Source organism: Montipora foliosa, chromosome 1 (assembly GCF_036669935.1).
Source record: "Montipora foliosa isolate CH-2021 chromosome 1, ASM3666993v2, whole genome shotgun sequence".
Lineage (NCBI taxonomy): Eukaryota > Metazoa > Cnidaria > Anthozoa > Scleractinia > Acroporidae > Montipora > Montipora foliosa.
In genome coordinates, this window is record NC_090869.1 from 18510500 (window position 1) to 18517999 (window position 7500).

Consider the following 7500-nt stretch of genomic DNA (forward strand, 5'->3'; position numbering starts at 1 on the left):
AAACGTCTTTCGTGTCCCTTGAGAATTCAAAAAAGGATTCCTTTGATTTAATATGGCGAGGAAGACCGTTTAATTCCATCGCGCCTGTAAAATAAAAAGATCTCTTGGCGACCTCAAGGTTGACTTTTGGAAAATGAATGTCATTACAGCGTCTAGTCGTAAAGGTGTCACTACACATAGTTAATAGATGTAGGCTGGTTAGGAAACTCGACAAGGTTCTTTGTTTCATGTTTTTGTTCGCTTTTTTGGCCTTGACCCTGCACAAAACCCGACAAAAACACGCTTTTTTCGGCAGGATAACGAATCAAAAGTTTCGACTAATTTATTTGAAATTAACTTGCAAACCAAAGACAAAAGATTGTGCAGGGTCACTGTCGGTTCAACATCTAATTGCGACTGTATTGTTCCTGCTTTTGAAATTTCCAAGGTTTCATAACCAGTCCCTAGATTAACTATGGTGTACAGAAGTATTTAACTTAAAATAATTATTCAGATAAGGCGGTACTGAACCATCAAGGCATTTTCTAGCTAACAAGTTAGACAATATGAAGTTTTCGTCTATTAATCAAGGGTACTAGAGCCAAAGTAGCATTCAACTCTTTAGTATCGAGACCAGCATTTGGAAAAATTAACTTCGCAGCTCTATGCTGTAAACTCTCGAGTACATCAGAGTTAACTTCACCACAGCCGTGCTAGGCCACATCACAGTAATCAAAAATAGGTAAAATCCTTGTCTTGTAAAGGCGTTCAGCAGCAACCATGGGAATAGAAAGTCTCAAACGCCTAAAAACACCCAATTTCCTCGCGATGGAGACCTTATTGACCACGTGCTCAATATGGTTGGTAAAACTCAAGTGCTGATCAATCACAACGCCAAGGTATTTGAAATACTCAGATTTTGTCAAAGAAGATCCATTGCAGGGTAAGCTTATACTATCCTCCCGCTTAAGCCGTTGGTGTGAGCCATAAATTACATATTCAGTCTTGCTCATATTCAAAAAAAGCTTATTTTCTTGCATCCACGAAGAAATACGGTTGATATCATTGTTAAGGCTTGCTTCTAACTCAATAGCAGTTTTAGCGGTAAAAAACAACACTGTATCGTCTGCATAAAGCAGAACTTGCGAGAAGCAGATGCAGGAGGGCATGTCGTTTATGTACAATATAAAGAGCAGGGGCCCCAAAATTGACCCCTGAGGGACGCCAGAAGCTATATCCAGGGGCGAGGAGAGAGCTTTGTCGACCTCTACGCGTCGGGAACGGCCTATCAAATAGCTAGAAAACCAAAGAAGAGTCCTGTTACATATGCCATATCTCTGTAGCTTGTTTAGAAGGATATGGTGGTCTATCGTGTCGAAGGCCTTCTTCAGGTCAATGAAGACCGCCCCAGTGAGAAGACCATTATCCATATTTCTACGGATTTCATCCACAAAAAAGGTGACAGCTGTTTCAGTGGAGAAATTCTTCCGGAAGCCAGATTGACAGGACGACAAGAGATTGTTAGCGTTTAAATAACTAAACAATTGATGATATACGACTTTCTCGGCAATTTTGGAAATTACTGGGAGAATAGAAATGGGACGATAGTTATCCATTTCTTCTCTGTTACCGGATCTGAAGAACGGAACAACTCTTGAAGTCTTCCAGTCGTCCGGCACCACTCCAGATAAAAGGGAAAGGTTAATTATGTGAGTCAAGCAATCCGAAATAACCGGGGCTCCGTCCCTCAGCAAGCGTGCAGGAATGTTATCTAATCCAGTAGCTTTGTTCACTTTTAGCTTTCTCAACTAATTGTAAACAACATTTGGTCTTACTAAACTTAGCTCGAAGTTTTCGGTTGTAAAAGTAGGTTCAGTTTTTTGCAATGGTGACTGCTGTCGTTGAAAAGATATCTTGGACGATCTTTGAGTTAATTTGTCACTGATGGTTCTGACAATTGAGGTGAAGAAGTGATTAAAACCTTCAGCTATGGCGTTCTTGTCTGTCTTGAGATTACCATCGACTTTGATTGAAGACATATATTCATATATTGTTTTAATTTCTTGTCATTAGGAAGCACTCATTTCACAGCTCTCCATAAAGATTTTGAGTCATCAATGTTTTCCTGAATAAGGTTCCGATTGTAATTGGCTTTAGCGGAGAGCACTTTGTTGTTCACTGCGTTTCTTGATCTCCTGTAGGCACTCCAATATATCTCTTTATTTGTCCGTCTTGCCTTCTTCAGAAAACAATCTCTTTGTTGCATTAATTTCATGTGTTAACCAAGGGTAGTTAACACCCCTGACTTTCTTTCTGCTCTTTGAAAATGTCATTAAGGAGATCCAAGGCATTGTTTACGTCGGAGGCGTGTCTGACAGGGTCCCAATTGACTTGGCTCAAGCTATCACAAAATTCCTCAGGCGAGTAATTTCTATTATAGTCTCGGCATTCGATTATTTTGGGTGCATATTTTTTAAGTTCCGCGATATTCATTGTGTGGAAGTCCTTCTCTAGTAGGCATCTGCTTACACATGTGGAACTGTTGGTGACAGGACTGCTTGCCGAAGTTAGCGAGACTTATTCAGCGTTTTCGAATTAAGGGCTCACTGACAGAGGAGGCTCGATTTACAGACACTCAAATCAGGGTGACCCGAAAACACTGACCCCCGGTCCATGGACCCCTCTACGGACTGGGTCCACGGACTGCCTCACGGACCGGTCCACGGACTACCTTTACGGACCTCCCATACGGACCACCCTAAAACAACATAGAAATGAAAATAAAAAACTAAAGATTTGACTTACCAGTTGTCTGGATAGACCACTCGTGTCACTCGTATCGGCGAAATCTCAACCGTAACGCTGCGCAAATTCAACACACTATTTAATAAGGCTCAGGCTCGGGTACAAAGTCTATTAATCACATATTGCCCTTTCCTTCGCTGTGGACCGGAATCCTTCGAAAAAGATTGATAATAAGTAAGTCTATTTGCATTTTCTTTCTTTAATATTTCCCTCCGCCATTTTGTTGAAATGTTCGGATCATTCTCCCGCGGGTTTGTGAACTCGCCCCAGTCTTCACGATCTCTCTGTCCTGAACAAAATGGCGGAAGAACCTTTTTTTTTTTTAATGTATTTTTATTCCACACACACACAACAAACAAATGGCGGAAGAACTTAGTTTGAAGCACTCCGGTCAACAGCGAAGGAAAAGGCAACACCTGAGCCTTTATAATTATCTGCTTTGCGGAGCGTAATGGCTGAGATCTCACCTGCAAGAGTGGTCTATCCAGACAACCGGTATAAACAAATTTCCAGTTGTTATTTATTTTTAACTCTGTGTTTTTTGGGGTGGTCCGTAGAGGGGATCCCTAGAGATAGTCCGTGGACCGGTCCGTAAGGCAGTCCATGGACCCGGTCCGTGGGGGGGTCCATGGACCGGGGGTCAGTGTTTTCGGGTCACCCCTCAAATCACATTCATTCTGTTTTAATACAGTCTGACCTCAAAAACATATAAACATATGACAATTTTAATACATGACGGTATTCTTATAAAAGTGACGACACATTTGAAATTAAATTTGCAAGACATGTTTCGGTCGTGCAACGACCATCTTCAGTTGAAAGTAGAATTAATTTGAAGTTACATTTGAATTTATAATATGCTAAACAAAGATAAATAACAACGTGAAATAAATTGGGAATCTAACAAAATAGCGAAAGGTAACAAAAAAGAGTGTACAATGGAACATGTTGATTAGAACGAGAGAGTTAAATTAACATCAAATAATTGCTTATTTAAAGAAGGTTGCTCCCAGGAAATATGTAACGCTTCTTTTATCTTGACCTGGAATTTTGTGGTTGCACGGTCTATAACTTCAAAACATTCCGCAGAGCAGGAGTTACGGCATGCCTCGGATTGTTGAAGGTGTTTAAAGATATGTGAGGTCCTGTCCCTGTTTAAGTGTTCGCGAATGCGTGTCGAGAGGTGTCGGCTAGTTTCGCCGACATAGCATGGCAAGAATAGACCAATTTCGATATATTAAAATTCAGTCCGAAACAAAAAGGATTTGTATGAGTTTATTCCCCAGAGCCTCGAGATGGTGCCTTTTGTTTTGGACTGAATTTTGATATATCGAAATTGGTCTATTACAGCTTGCACAGGTAAACTTGTAGACAACATTCGAACAGAGTTCAACAGGCACAGGGTCCTTCACACTAAACATGTTACGGATCTTGAAGGAAGAAAAGGCTAGCTTAACATCAAGATTGTTACAATAACGTTTAAGTAATTTACGTAATCTGTTTTGTGCTACAATAGAGAAGGGCCCAACATAAGGTAATTTGAAAAAATGTGTAGGATTAGAGGGAGGACTAGCAGGTGCGGTTCGAAAGGGTCTGAGTTTTTGTAATATACTGCTTAATGACTCTCTCAACGATATGACTGGGGAAAAGGTTTTTACGTAAGATTAATAACAATTTCTTGATATCCTCATGGAAGCCTACCCACGTGTTGTTGATCTTGTACGTTCTGTCAACTAGTGTTCCATTGTACACTCTTTTTTGTTACCTTTCGCTATTGTGTTAGATTCCCAATTTATTTCACGTTGTTATTTATCTTTGTTTAGCATATTATAAATTCAAATGTAACTTCAAATTAATTCTACTTTCAACTGAAGATGGTCGTTGCACGACCGAAACATTAATTTCAAATGTGTCGTCAGTTTTATAAAAATTGTCGTTAGTCTGCTTCTTTCCAGATGACGGTATTCGTAAGAACATAATGCAAGGAATACATTTCGTTTCCGTCCACCTAGGGATCGACGATGGCCAAAACCTGACTCACCACCGTAAATCCTGTCGAAATAGCTGTGTAAACCTATCGCGTCCCACACCAAATGCTAACCATCGAAGTGACTAGTTCATGTCTGTTGCATCTGATTCATTTCCAAGTTTAACGCAGAAAGATTTCGGAACTTTCGAGGTTTGCTTACATCAAAAGTCAGTTTGAGAAAGGAAATGCTTATTGATACATGGTCAGAGAAACCGCTGAAAACACTCATTGAAGCATCTTTTGCAGAACAATTTGAGACAGAAATGAACATTACCTTTGAAAACATCTTTCTGAGATGGTATGGCAAGCCAATTGTAGCAATATTCAATAAATGGATAGTCTATTTTAGTTCAAATCAACGCATGAATTTATGTTTAATATACTTTTCAAGGGCACCCAACGTAAATTTTCGGAAAATATCTGTTCGGAAGACGATTTGAGATCTAGAATTTTCGGAACATTTGTTGTAAAATTTCTTGCTTGCCTGCCTGTCCTAGGATTTTCGAGCCCCTAAAAAATGGTATAATTGTCCATTTTTAAAGGAATTTTACCCTAAAAAGGTCACCTAGCATTTTCAGAAGCCTTTTTTCTGGCTGAAATTTTCGAAAAGGTACGTGTTGATCCCTATAATTTTCGGATCACTTGACTTTCAGCTAGGAAATCCGAACAGATGAAAAATCTTTAGGGGTTAAAAATATACCTATATCTACCGTTTAAATACTAAAATACGTTTTACAATGCTATGTTTAAGTGGTTTTGAACTATATTCTCGTTGGGTGCCCCTGACTTTTGTTTGGTTCAACTTCCGATTTTGCATTCAACACTTTTATTTCTTTCAACGCGATTTACTTTCGTTCAATGATTTATTGAACAGCGGTTGACCACTATTGCCTAGTCCCTCTTGATCTCGTGAGGTAACGGGAGGCTGGAACAACCAACTACCACAGTTCTCAGCCGCTGTGCAATAAATCGTTGAACGAAAGTAAATCGTGTTGAACGAAATAAAAAGTGTTGAACGCAAAATGTGCTCTTGAAATTTAAAAAGAAAAGGTTGAACCGAAGCAATCGCATTGAAGGATACCAAAATGTATTGAATGCAAAAAGTGTTGAATGTAGAATCGGAAGTTGAACCAAAAAAAAGTATATTGAACATAAATTTATGCGTTGAATTGAACTAAAATAGACCCTTTGAACTGAAATATCCATTTATTGAATATTGCTACAATTGGCTTCCAATAAGATGGCTGACACTGTACAGTGTTGTGTGTTGGAGTACTCAAATCCATCCTCGGAGACCCAGGGGCAGTTAGTAGGGGCAGGGAAAAGTCTCAACGGGCGAAGAAAAGTCAAGAACGAAAATCTTATTTTCGTTCTTGACTTTTCTTCGCCCGAATTTTTTTCTCGCCCGTTGAGACTTTTCCCTGCCCCTACTAACTGCCCCTGGGTCTCCGAGGATGACTCAAATCAGGAGTGCTGATTCAGAGATCCTGGGAACGAGGTTAATTGCCCAGGCAAAATGGCGGTATTTCAGACAAAGCTTTCTTTATAACTAATTTATTGGCAACAGGTCAGCCGAGAGAAGACGCGAGGCTGGCGAGACGGCAGAAAATATAGTGCCGCTGGAGGTAAAGAAGTACGCAGGAAAATTCTCGTTCGAGCTTCAAAAAGTGTAACCTCCTGTAATGTAGATTCCCCGGAGGCTTTGTTTTGAGCCAATTGCAACGATGGAACCATGAGAGCGAATGTTCTCTCGTCACCGTTAACTTTTCTGCCAGCCAAGTGCTGGCACACGTATTTTTCCTTTATGCACCTATCAATGGGTTGTCCCAGGGGAATTTGACATTTTCATGGAAGCTAGCGTCAAATTTCCCACCCCTGGGCGATCCCTGGACACCTACAGACTGTCAAATTCCCCCACCCCCGGGCACCTTCGGAACATCACATTCCTGCCCTGGAGTAACTTATTTTTCATTAGATTCACATTCTTGGAACACCAATGTTCTTAACTGTCGATTTCAAATTCCCTTTTAACAGCTGATGGAAATTGTCGTCGTGTAACACGAAACCTTTCCGCTGCTCACGGTAATGAACAAGAACCTAACATTTAGCAAAACAACATGAACAGTATTAACCAGCTTTCGAATAAATGAAGCATGTACATTGGTGATATTCCGCGCGATTTCGCAGGATAATTGTTAAATATACCTAGTTAAACTTGTTAGTTCAGTTTAGGTGCTGATCACCGCTGGAGCCAATGTCAAGAGAATGTCAAGAGCAAAATAGGAAGAGACTTTCTACGCCTTATCGATAAATGCTTTCCTTCTGGCCACAAATTGAGGATAATCTTCAACAGAAACACTCTCAAACTGAGCTACAGTTGCATGCCGAACGTACAACAAATTATAAAGGGACACAACCAAACTGTTCTTAAGAACTCGGCACAACCGACACAAGACCAAGCCGAAAGAGCATGCAACTGTAGGAGGAAGGAACAATGCCCCTTGGAAGGATATTGCCTCTCTAAAGGAATCGTTTACCAAGCCCAGGTGACGTCTGCCAGAAAAACCAAAACCTATGTAGGTCTTACAGCCACGGAATTTAACCCTTTGGCTACTACAGATTTGGCCGAAAAACACGTTTTGAAGCTAGTTGAGGGGTTTTTTGGTCACTGTTGTGCTGTTTAAGAG